The 12,904-nt window shown below is 38.2% G+C and overlaps 1 long non-coding RNA gene across 1 annotated transcript in view; it reads right to left on the bottom strand.

Annotated features, from left to right (window-relative positions):
* Positions 1-12,904, bottom strand: part of LOC146998788 (uncharacterized) — a 166,208-nt gene that overhangs the window by 107,189 nt on the left and 46,115 nt on the right. The window lies entirely within an intron of this gene.

Genomic DNA, 12,904 nt, shown 5'->3' on the forward strand with positions numbered 1-12,904 from the left:
CTTTAAAAATATTCATAATGCAGAAGTTTTATATACTTCAGGAAATAAATCAGATAATAAGGAAATAAATAATATAGAAGTACTGTGAAAGTAATATACACTTTGAAATTATTTATAATAATCACAAAAAGTATCAAAGTGAGCTGTGCAATGCTTACATGTTTTTCCAACCTGTTTTATTTTTTACACATTGTACATGTATATTTATTTTGAAATAAAAAAAAAATATTATTTACATACATTTATCTTTAATTTGGGTGCACTGTCAGACCTATTCTTTTATTTTGCCAAGAGAGTGCTCCTTCATTTTCAAAATAACTACAAAATAAATCACGAACAGATCCAGAGGAAAATGAATAGTTATTGTTCCCTAATCTAAGAATTCTCACTAGACCATTGTTTGGAGATGTATCATCTCGCCAGAGTCCATTAGCTGTCTCAAGCATGGGTCTGTCGGCAAAATTAGGTGGGCAGTGTTTATAATTATGAGATATAGACTCGTATTTCATCAAGAAATTGTGCAGGCAGCAACATGCCTGAACAACTAATGTTGCTGTCTGAGGCTGTGCAATAATTGGATTCCGTAAAATCCTCCAGCGAGCAGTCAAAATACCAAATGTGTTTTCTATACATCTTCTTGCCCTGGAGAGCCTATAATCGAAAATCCTTTTTGAATTACTTAAGTTTCTACCTGAGTATGGACGCATGAAATTTTCTTTCAGTCCAAATGCTTCATCTCCAACGAAGACATTTGGAGCTTTTTGGTAACTTTTTGTACCCAGGCAGAAATTCTTTATCACGAGAAAGCTTTTTCCCAAGGTTTGAAGCTGAGAAAATGCCTCCATCACTGATTCTGCCAAAATTTCCAATGTCCACCATTGTAAATAAATATGAAGCATCACATGCAGCCATCAAAACGATGCTGTGTGACCCTTTGTAATTGAAATAGGTAGAGCCAGCATGTGCTGGAGCCTGAATGACAACATGTTTGCCATCGACAGCTCCAACACAATTTGGGAAGTCCCACACTGTGTCACACACACATCCCATATTCTACAGCTATTCTCTCATAATCACTTTTCTCTGGCTCTTTTAGATATACCGGCTGAAGAGCTGTCCATATAGCATTGCATGTCTCAGGCACCACAACTCCTACAGTAGATTTCCCAACACGCAAACTATATGCCAAAGAACTGTAGCTGTTTCCAGTTGCAAGGTGACTAAAAAGAATATATATCACAAAGATTAAATATATGTAAAGTATAAATGACAACACATTTATAAACATATCAAATTGAAAGCAAGTTATTTTAAAAATACATCTACCAATGCATTATTTCACAGTTTATCATTTCAGCATAATTGGCAAATCAGTACTTCGATCAGAGTTTACATTCTTTATTGAGTTATGCACTAAAATATTTACTTTATGTTTAATATGGTAGATGTTTCTAAATAAAAAGAATGACTCTTAATATTAGAACTGCTGATGAGAAATAAATATATATTTCAATCAAGAAAGAAAATCTTCCATTTTGATGAATCATTTGCTTTTATTTTAAGTAAATCAAGACCTGTTTAGTGACTGATGAGTATGGCGTATAAAAGCGCTGTCCTAGCTGGATTCTTCGTTTTCCGCCTGGATTTCGAACAGCATACATCGTTACACCAAAGCAGAGCTTGCCAACATGCATTTCATGTATGCATAAAGAAATGAATTAACTGTTCAAAGAATGTACAAGGAGCAATGTTACGGGGAGGTCTTACTTAAACCAGCTGTTTACAGACAAATGTGATTCCAGCATGATGGAGCCCCAGCTCACTTCAGTGGGAATGTCAGGATTGGATAGGATGGGGAGGAACTGGCCACTGTGTTTTCCTGATTTAACCTGCTTCGATTTCTTCTTTTTGGGGTCATATTAAAGGCTTCGTGTACAGGAGTCCAGTCACATCTGCAGGTAATCCTTGTTTCCCACTTGTCTGTTGTTGCTGGACATGTGCTCGACATACCTGACGTCTTTTCTAAAGTACGCTGATCCATGTGTCGCCACTGAATGTGTCTTTGTTGGTAGCCACTCTTTCAAATGCCTATTGTAAACTGTTAATAATTTTTTTCTTTTGTCTTTACTTGTCTTTTCAGTTTCCTGTGATTCATACTGCTTTACGTGCTAGTCTTTAATGCGACATTACCACACATACATTCCTATATGAAATCTGCTTATTCAGGTCCCCTCTGCCTGCCTTTACATTTTTGACATATAGTTTTGAACCACCCTGTATATGTACTCAGAAAAAGCTGTAATGTAACACAAGATAATACTCTTTTTCTAAAAAAATTACAGAGTATCATAAAAATTGTTACATTGCCTATTTTTAAAAAGACGTGTTTTACAAACATTGAAATATTTATTCTTGTATAGTGTTTCTGAAAAGGCTTTCATATTAATTCATTTGCATAAATTACCAATGGACTATGTACCTTTCAATAATAAAATAGTACTAAATACACCATTTGAAAATTTAGAATCACATACATAAAAATTTAAGTTGAATTATTTATTTACATTTTATTTACCTCATTCATCATCAATAAACACTTAATGGTATATCTGCCTATTATGGGAGGGGGAAAACTTTCATGAAGAACTTTATAAAAGGAGTTCGTTTGTAGTTCTAATAATTATGCAAACACCCATGGGGAGGGGGAAAAAACATGCACCTAAATAAGTTCCACACCTCTGGAACTAAGACCAGCATTTAAAGGCTTTAGTCACATAGTCAGTGACAGGCTTGAATGACTGAGAGTGTTTGGTTTAAAGGTCGGTAAGCAAGAAATAGAAAAATCAAAATGATTATCTCATTTGACATTAATATAAATATTGCAGAATAATTGAAATCAAATGAATGATAGAATTTATGCTTTTTTAACAACAACAAAAATCCTGCAATCAATAATAAATAGCAATGTTTGATATTCTAAATAAAAAACAAAAAGTAACGGGTATCATGCATTAGAGTGTTTGTCAGACCAACTGCTAGAAGTTAAATTTTTAGAGAAAAACTTTTAATTATGAAATCTATTTTTCTTTTATTTTCCTTATTGTTAATAATTTATTTAAATTACAAGTCCATTATTAGTTGATGATAAACAAGAATAAAACTAATAAATAATTAATGTACTGCAGTTTCTTGCTTAAAGGGTTTTTTAAATTTCTTCCTTTAATCTGATTCATAATTTAGCACGGCTTAAAATCAGCTGGAGCCTGGCTTCAGTACTCCTCAATTTTTTAGTGATTTTTTTGTTTTTTCCAGGCAGAGAACCCAAATTAAATAAATTTTTTACTTTAACATATTTTTTATTATATATCATACATTTATAGGATATATTTTATAATATTTTTCAGTATATTTATAGGAAATGCAAACTTACCTCAAACAAATGCTCAGCCTTTCTTCTGGACTCAGTGGAGCTCTCATATTTGTCTGATTTTTAATAAGCAAGGGGCTTACTAAAGCTGCAAGTCTATCAAACTGGTCGATACTCATCCTGAAGTAATTAAAAAATAATTCAGGATAATCGGTTCGCATACGAGGCAGTAAAGAAAAAAAATCTCCTTGAACAGGTCGCTCTAAATAAATCTTTCGAACCCATTCTCGCCGTTTTTTACGTTTTTGCCGCTGCTTAATGACTGTACTTAATAGTAATGTTTCATCTATCCAAAAATCATCTGAATCTGACACCGTGTAGCAAACTTACAGAAAGACAAGTGCTCCGTTTACCCGGGAAACAACGCTATCTGACAGGGTCACGTGATTATTTTGCGCCAAATAATTCTATTGGTTAAACGCACTCGTCGCAAGCGTACTCGTTTGGACGCTGTTACGCAGGTAACGTAAATGCGCTTGCGTTATCTACGTCGGGAGCGTCCTCGTGTGGACGGGCCTTTAGAAGGCAAACTGGTTTACATTACGTCTATGGACGTTCTTTGGTGCTACTACGAGCGATGCAGTGAGTTGAATGCTCAGGATGGGTACGGAAAACAAACTAGGGGGTGGACTAAATTTTCTATCTCTTATAATGTAGTAAGAGGCACTCGGCCATTAACGGCCTTTACCAATATATTATACTTTTAAATGCCTGAAGAATTGAGTAAGTTGTATCCAATAATATGGAAGTACTTGTGCACATACTGTGCTAGAACCCAGAGATTACTAGCGATGAACACTCCTGTGCCGCCGTTAGTAGAATAAGTAAATTTTGAACACATGAGGCCATCTATTAGTAGGGATAAAAATCATGTTAGGTGACTGGAGCTTTGGTGTCGCCCTCTTTTAAGCAATAATTGGTAAGTAAAATGATGAAAAACACAATTTGCAATACATTGAAACGTTTCACGAGAGTATAAACTATTTACACAAGTAAATATTTTATTATTACACAAGTATTATTTTAAGTGTATCTGCTTTGGCAGGAACAAAGTCCATAGCGCTTTGTCATTTGATAAGTAAATCTATAAATAAAGAAAATATGAAGTAAAATTTTGGCTAAATAAGAAGAAAACGAAAATATATACATTACCACCGTCTATTATGGTTAATAGTGCGGGGCCTCTTCTGCCGTTGTTCAATTGTGAAATCATAATTTCCCACTTTTTTGATGATAGTCTTAGGATGACTGTCACATTTCATGAAAAAGCTATGAGAAGCGTTTAGAATTTCAGAATCCGTAGGTTTAATTTTTAAGTCATTCTGAAGAGTGCTGTTGCGTACGAACCAAGGACGCATTTGTAATTATTCAAATGGCCTTGTTTTGAATTCTTTGTATTTTTTCGCGATGAGTCCTTGCAATTGCAGCATACGCTGAAGAAGCATACAGTAAAATCGGGTGGATAAGCTTGTAGATAAATAACTCTTTTTGTAGTGAAACAAAGTTCAGAAATTCTCCCTATGAGTGCATAGATACTGCCTCATGCTTCGTTGGCTTTTTTACAGATACTTTCGATATGGTTTTTGAAGTTTAGTTTTGATCAAGATAAACGCTAAATATTTAACATATTTTTCATTTAGGATGGAGATATTATAAATTGTGATATTGTTTAGATGTCTTCTGGAAGGTTTCTTTTGGAAATATATTGTTGCGTGCGTACGGATTCGTTACTAAATGAATGCACAAGTCCGATGAAAAATGAACAAAAATTTATTATTATCACAACAAAAATGCTTAAATTTTCTCAAATTATCACGCAGTATTACAATATCTCACAGTAGTTTTCTTTTAACTACTCAAATGTCCAATAGAACGTAATTCAAAACAGCTAAAGAACGCTAATCCGCGAATTCGCTACAATCAACAACAGTAGTTTTCTAAACAACAACAAATTAAGCAACTACTACAAACTGAGATGTTTTCCTCCTTTTATAAGATTTTAAAATCACGCGCTAGAATTTTCCAGCACTTTCTCGAAATCAAAAAGAGATATTTATTTATTTAACGCACGCGCTCTTGTATTTTTAATTTTTCCGGCTTAGCTTTCTTTTAATATTCGTCACGCGCTGCACTGCGCGAGAAATAAAACCATTTAATTTATAACTGAACTAACATTAGCTTTTTAAATACCAAATTCGTAACACTGCCCCCTTCCCAAGGACTGCACGTCCCGGGCAGTACAATCCCTGGACAGGAAGCTAAACTTACAACTGTGGCATAAATGCAACTGAGGCATAAACATTACATTACAATATCAAACAATATAAACAATAAATGCAATAACTAACTTAAACAAATCAAATGCTATCAAATACTAAATACAAAACAAATACTAAATACAAATCAAATACTAAATACAAATCAAATACTAAATACAAATCAAATACTAAATACAAATCAAATACTAAATACAAATCAAATCAAATACACATTTATAAACAAAAAGGACCATGGTCTGATACTATTTACAATTATTTACATTACGTACTATGGCCATAGTAATGAGCTAACCTGTCGTAATGAACGACTTTAGGTTTAGAGTTCGAAGACTTACGAATCCGAACCACGACGTCATTCAGCCTGTTTAGGACTGTGTACGGCCCATCCCAAGGTGACTGTAATTTCGGACAAAGTCCTTTCCGTCGAGTCGGATTCCACAACCACACCTTGTCTCCTTCGTGGAATTGATGTTCAGTAGCTCTTGTGTCGTATCGGGTCTTCATCTTCTCCGTCGCCAAGTTGACTCGCTCTCGTGCAAAATTGTGCATCACTTCAAACCGGGCCTGGAGATCTTGAATATATTCCTCAGACGATGAAGGAGCATCCGGAGGGCGGCCAAACAATAGATCACAAGGCAGACGAAGGTCACGACCGAAGAGCATCTGTGATGGAGAATAGCCAGTAGTCTCGTGGACAGCACTGCGGTAAGCCAGTAAAAAGAGTGGTAATTTCTTGTCCCAGTCCTGTTGGTTTCTGGAAACCACTAATGAGAGGTTATTAAGGATGGTTCGATTGAACCTCTCTACCATGCCGTCCGACTGGGGATGCAATGGCGTCGTTTGAGTTTTGTCAATGCCGAGTAGTTTGCATAGTTCTTTGATTACTGCCGAGGCAAAATTCCTTCCCTGATCGGAATGTAACTGAAGAGGCACTCCGAACCTGGAAATCCAGTGCTGTATCATTACCTCAGCTACTGTGACTGCCTCTTGATCAGGAATAGGATAAGCTTCAGGCCACTTGGTGAAGTAATCAATGACAACGAGTATGTATTTGTTGCCATCAGCAGTTCGTGGCAGAGGTCCCAGGATGTCAAAGGCGATACGTTCAAAAGGCGCACCTACGTTGTAACGTTGCAGTCTGCCTCGGCTGCGTCTCCTCGGTCCTTTCCGACCTGCACAGGCATCGCAAGATCGGCACCACTTTTGCACGTCATCCTTTGCATTATTCCAGTAAAAGCGCTCACGAACTCTCTGCAAGGTCTTCATTATTCCAAAGTGACCTCCAGTAGGGGTGCTATGTAACTCTTTAAGGACATCAGGAATGCGGGATCTTGGAAGTATAAGTTGCCATCGGAACGTCTTCCCATCATCCGATTCGAATTTCCGGTATAAGACGCCGTTTCGAATGTGAAGTGAATCCCAGAGTGCCCAATAATGTTTGGTTGTAGGACTACAGATAGAAATGTCCTGCCAGGTAGGTTTTCTCTTTGATGACTCTATTAAATCAAGTATGGGTTTAATGTCGCGGTCTTCCAGCTGGTCTTTCCTGACTTCATCTTCCACCCTGGAACAATATCGGCAGCTTTCTTGGCAAGGTCTTCTAGACAGGGCGTCGGCGTTTCCGTGTGATGATCCCTTACGATGACGGATAGTGATGTCATATTCTTGGAGTCTCTGTATCCACCTGGCTATTTGACCCTCAGGATTTTTGAAATTTAAAAGCCAGGCCAATGAGGCATGGTCCGTGCGGAGGAGGAATTTTCTCCCGTATAGATAATGATGGAAATGTTCTACAGCTTTGACTATGGCGAGCAACTCTTTCCTTGTGACACAGTAATTCCTCTCCGGTTTAGACAGGCACTTGCTCCAGTAAGCTACTACACGTTCTTGGCCGTCTATTTCTTGGGACAAAACAGCACCGACACTTTCATTGCTTGCGTCGGTGTCGAGAATAAATGGTCTGTCGAGCTGATGATACGTCAGGATTGGAGCAGATGTTAAAGCTTCCTTTAAGTTGTTAAATGCATCCTCGCATTCCTTTGTCCACAAGAATCTTTGCTTGCTCTCTGTCAGCTTGTGAAGCGGTCTTGCGATGGAAGAAAAGTTCTTCACGAATCTCCTATAGTAGGTGCAAAGCCCTAGGAAGCTTCTCAGCTGATGGACATTTTCGGGACGCGTCCAGGATTTAACCGCTGATACCTTTTCAGGATCCGTGCGCACACCTTCTGCGGAGATGACATGTCCCAGGTAAGTCACTTCCTTTCGAAACAATTTGCATTTAGCGGGAGTCAGCTTCAGATTGGCCTCTTTCAGTTTCTGAAGCACCTTTCTAAGATTTTCTAGATGCTCTTCAAAACTCTTTCCGATGATGATGATATCGTCCAGGTATATCAGACAGGCTTCGTAGGAAAGGCCTTTCAAAACAGTCTCCATAAGACGTTTGAATGTTGCCGGCGCATTACACAGTCCAAACGGCATCACTTTGAACTGCCAAAGTCCTTGTCCCGTAGTAAATGCCGTCTTTTCTCGGTCATCAGGATGGATTTCTACCTGCCAATACCCACTCTTTAAATCAAGTGTTGAGAACCACTTGCTTCCAGAAAGAGTGTCTAGAATGTCATCAATTCTAGGAAGAGGGTAACTGTCTTTCTTCGTAACCTCATTTAACCGGCGATAGTCAACGCAAAATCTTGTTGAGCCGTCTTTCTTTCTGACGAGAACGATGGAAGATGCCCATGGACTCGCTGAAGGCTCGATGACATCGCCTTCTTCCATATCTTTTAACAGTGTTCGCACCTCTTCCTGTTTAGCAAACGGTAGACGTCTTGGATGTTGCTTGATCGGGGGATGATCGCCAATATCTATTCTATGTTGTGTCAAACTAGTTGGACCCACGTCAGAAGACGAGCGGGAGAAAACAACTTGAAGATCTTTAATGACGCGATCGGCAGCATTTTTCCCTTTATCGTTTAATTGTGCATTCTGCAATAACTCCGATGTAATGCTCTCTGAGGACACGGATTCTGGGATGTTACTCTTTCTTTCAACGCTGGTTACTGGAGTACATGTTGCAACCACTTCACCTTTCTTAATAACTCTCGACTTTTCAGTTACATTGGCGACTCTCACCGGGATAACCGTTCTGGATAGGTCGACGAGTGTTGAGGCTACTAGTACTCCTTTTGGGATATTACAGTTATTGGGATATTCTATGATGCCGTAGCGGAAATTTCTATTTTCGGCTATGGATCCAGGAAGTAAAATTTCTGTTCTTGCCGGTATTGTGATATAGTCTTGTGCTATGATTTTATGGACAGATTTAACTTCTTCATCATTAACGAGAAATAACGCTATGTCCTCAGATGTAGAATGCAATTCGTTATTTTTAAAATCCAAGGAAAAATTGTATTTCCTTAGAAAGTCCAATCCGAGTATGCAAGAATCAGTGATCTCTGCTACATATGCCGTGTGATAATATGTGATATTATCACACGGCATATGTAGCAGACCATTATTATTGGTAAGCGGCACTTCCAAACGTGATGTTAACATTTACTTTTCCGTCGATGTCGATCTTCTCACCGGACACAGTCTAGGGGTAACGCAGGGCGGCGTCCAGATAAATTTGTTTCCTAGTTGCTGAGCCAGATGTTTTTGGATGATGGTGACGTTGGCTCCTGTATCTATAGTCATATTGCACGAAACTCCATTAATATGTCCTATTATGAAAAGTCCATTACTGCCGCCTCTCATTGCAGAAATCTGAAGCGCTTTAAACGGGGGCTTTTCATTATCTGACAACCTCCGCCCCGCGAGATGGCCACTAATTAGTTTCCCTGCTGCTTGTTAGAAGCGGTCTTAACATCAGTACCCTGGGGTGTTTTGCAGTTTCGTCGTATGTGTCCTTCAGCACCGCAGTTCCAGCACTTAACGGTCGGTTTCTTCTCACCAATATTCCGTCTCAAGGCGTTCAGTTGTCTAGTTAAATCGTCAAGTCGAGCGGTGACTTGATCCCCTGGCTCCTGGACTTGAGCAGCTCTGACTGGGTGGCGGTCTCGACGAGTGGCTTGCTGGGCTGCCTAAAATTTCATGGCGTACACTAGAGCACTTTTTAAATCTTTTACATCCGCCATTCGTAGAGCTTTCTGTATTTCAGTATCTCGGATGCCGTCGATAAAGTATTGCAAGGACAGGATTTCCCTTGTTTCTGTCGGGCATTCCGAAAAGGCGAGATGGGACAGCCTTTCAACATCCGCGGCGAGCTCCTGAAGTGTTTCGGTAGGCTTCTGTTGACGAGATTTTAATTGGAGCCTGCTGTAGTCTTTTAAACACTTCTCCCCAAAGCGCAACTCCAAGGCGCCGGACAGAGCTTCGAAATCTAACCTTTTTTTTCGGGAAGAGTCTGAAGGATATCCGCTGCGTCGGCTCTTAGAGAAGCGGCGAGATGACAGGCCTTAGCTTGGGAATCCCATCCATTGGGAATCGCATCCGCCACGATAGAAAATTGTGTCTTATACACCTGCCAGGAGGTCTTCCCATCATATGTGGATAGCTTCAGAGGTGGACGAGCAGGCATTGGTAAGAATTTAAAATTATCACTCCTGCTCCCTGCCGACGCTACGAATTTCTTTAAAGTATCCATTTCTTTGGCAACTGCAGAAACTCTCTCATCAATTTGTTGTTCGATTTGGTGTTGGACGGCACAAACTCTTCCTTCAATTCGTTCCTCCACAGCAGAAACTCTCCCTTCTATATGTTCTTTTACAGAAGAAACTCTTTCTTCTATTTCTTCTTTCACCGAAGAAACTCTTTCTTCAATTAGTCCAACTTTATTTTCAACTGTGTCAATTCTGCCTTCCATAGCTTCAAATTTATTTTCTATTATGCAGGTAATCTCTCTTTTCATTTCTTCTTGACCTGCTTCAATCTTTTCTTGACCAGCTTGAACGGCTTTCATTTCGTCCTTAACAGATTCCTGGCCCAACTTCATTTCTTCTTTAACGGACTTAATTTCTTCTTTAACAGAGTCTTTCATTTCTTCTTTAAATGTAGCAAAGGCTACCATGAATTGTTTTAACTGTTCTTCCATCGCTCTTGTGACTGGCATTCAAACCCCACTCCTGACACCAAAAATTGTTGCGTGCGTACGGATTCGTTACTAAATGAATGCACAAGTCCGATGAAAAATGAACAAAAATTTATTATTATCACAACAAAAATGCTTAAATTTTCTCAAATTATCACGCAGTATTATAATATCTCACAGTAGTTTTCTTTTAACTACTCAAATGTCCAATAGAACGTAATTCAAAACAGCTAAAGAACGCTAATCCGCGAATTCGCTACAATCAACAACAGTAGTTTTCTAAACAACAACAAATTAAGCAACTACTACAAACTGAGATGTTTTCCTCCTTTTATAAGATTTTAAAATCACGCGCTAGAATTTTCCAGCACTTTCTCGAAATCAAAAAGAGATATTTATTTATTTAACGCACGCGCTCTTGTATTTTTAATTTTTCCGGCTTAGCTTTCTTTTAATATTCGTCACGCGCTGCTCTGCGCGAGAAATAAAACCATTTAATTTATAACTGAACTAACATTAGCTTTTTAAATACCAAATTCGTAACAATATTGTAGTGGATTTGCTTTCACTGATTTTAATTTTCCAAACGTTTAACCATGGGAAGATAGTCTATTGCATTTTGGGGGTTTTGGATGGATCTTTGCAGACTGATGTATTTGCTGAGAATTTCAGTATCGTCTGCATATCAAGCGATAATGGCATCTTTATGGCAGGGAAGATCATTTATGTAGATGTTAAAAAGAAAAGGAGAAAAATTCGAGCCCTGAGGGACACCTGCTTTTATTACACTGTTATTAGATAACTCGTTCTTAATACGAACTTGAAAAGTTATGTTTTTCAAAAAAACTTGAAATTGGGACGATTAATCCAGGTGGAAATTTGTTTCCGATACGTTTGATAAGGAGGCCTGGGTGCCAGACCTTATCAAACGCTTTTTCAATATCAATGAAGATGCCAGCTACCGTTTCTTTTTTATTAAAGGCTTCACCGATGATTTCAGTAACTTTTGTAACTTGTTGGTAGTGCTAAACCCATGCCTAAATCCAAATTGATGTTCCTTAATAATATTATTGTCTTCAGCGAATTTAGCGAGCCTACTGATGACTAATCTTTCAAACAGCTTGCCAACAGCTGAATATAAACTGATGGGTCTGTAATCTGAAGTTGAAGATCCATTTTTCCCAGGTTTCTTCAAGGCAATGATTATTGCATGCTTCCATTTTTTAGGAAGAAATACTATACGCAGGCAAGCATTGAAGATTTATATAGTTGCAGGATGGCTTTTCTTGGTAACTTTTGCAGGATTTTATTAGTAATTTGGCCATAACCGGGAGCTTTTCTTGGTTTCGCTACCACCGGGACATATATGTCCCGCAGACAGTTTCAAATGACCCTATGGGCTAAATATGCTTTGTATTATTGTGAATGCATGTGCCACTGGTATTCTTTGATATCACTGACAATTCGGTGTAATTTTCTCCCAACAGATGGCAGTACAAATATTTCCCAATACATTTTTCCCTCGCAAAAATTCATTGCGGGGTATTTTCTCATGTCTTGTCGCCATTTTAGAACACTGCGCGACAGAGTGAAGTCTCGAGCTTTTGTAATATCAAGTATTATTATCAAAATAAGGAGTTTTGTTGAAGTAAGTATATTTTCATTTGTTCATTCATTGTAATTACTATAGTAATAGAAAATACGGGACCTATGTGTCCCAGTGGTATGTTTTACTTGGACATTATTGTCAGACTGGATATGAAAATTATACTGAAGCTCCTTCCTCAAAGTTGCCCTTTTGTTTGAAGCTCCTTCCTCAAAGTTGCCCTTTTGTTTTTTAGATCTGTAACTATCATGATTAGGCCGCGGCGAGGCTTGTCAGATGAGGAAATACAGAGTATATTGAATAAAACAGATTCCGATGATGCATGGGATGATTCAGACGAAGATGTCGAATATAAACCTGACTCCTCTGACAATGAGAGTTCCTCTTTTTAAGAAACTCCATATCAGAAACTTGCATTACAAAATCCAAGTATTTCAAGTTCTCACAAGCGAAAGTTATCACAAGATGATTATGCATCTGAGTCTTCAGCTGCCTCAGACCATAAT

This window comes from Stegodyphus dumicola, chromosome 2, assembly GCF_044657685.1.
Source record: "Stegodyphus dumicola isolate Sdum_Otavi_A_Nest chromosome 2, ASM4465768v1".
Lineage (NCBI taxonomy): Eukaryota > Metazoa > Arthropoda > Arachnida > Araneae > Eresidae > Stegodyphus > Stegodyphus dumicola.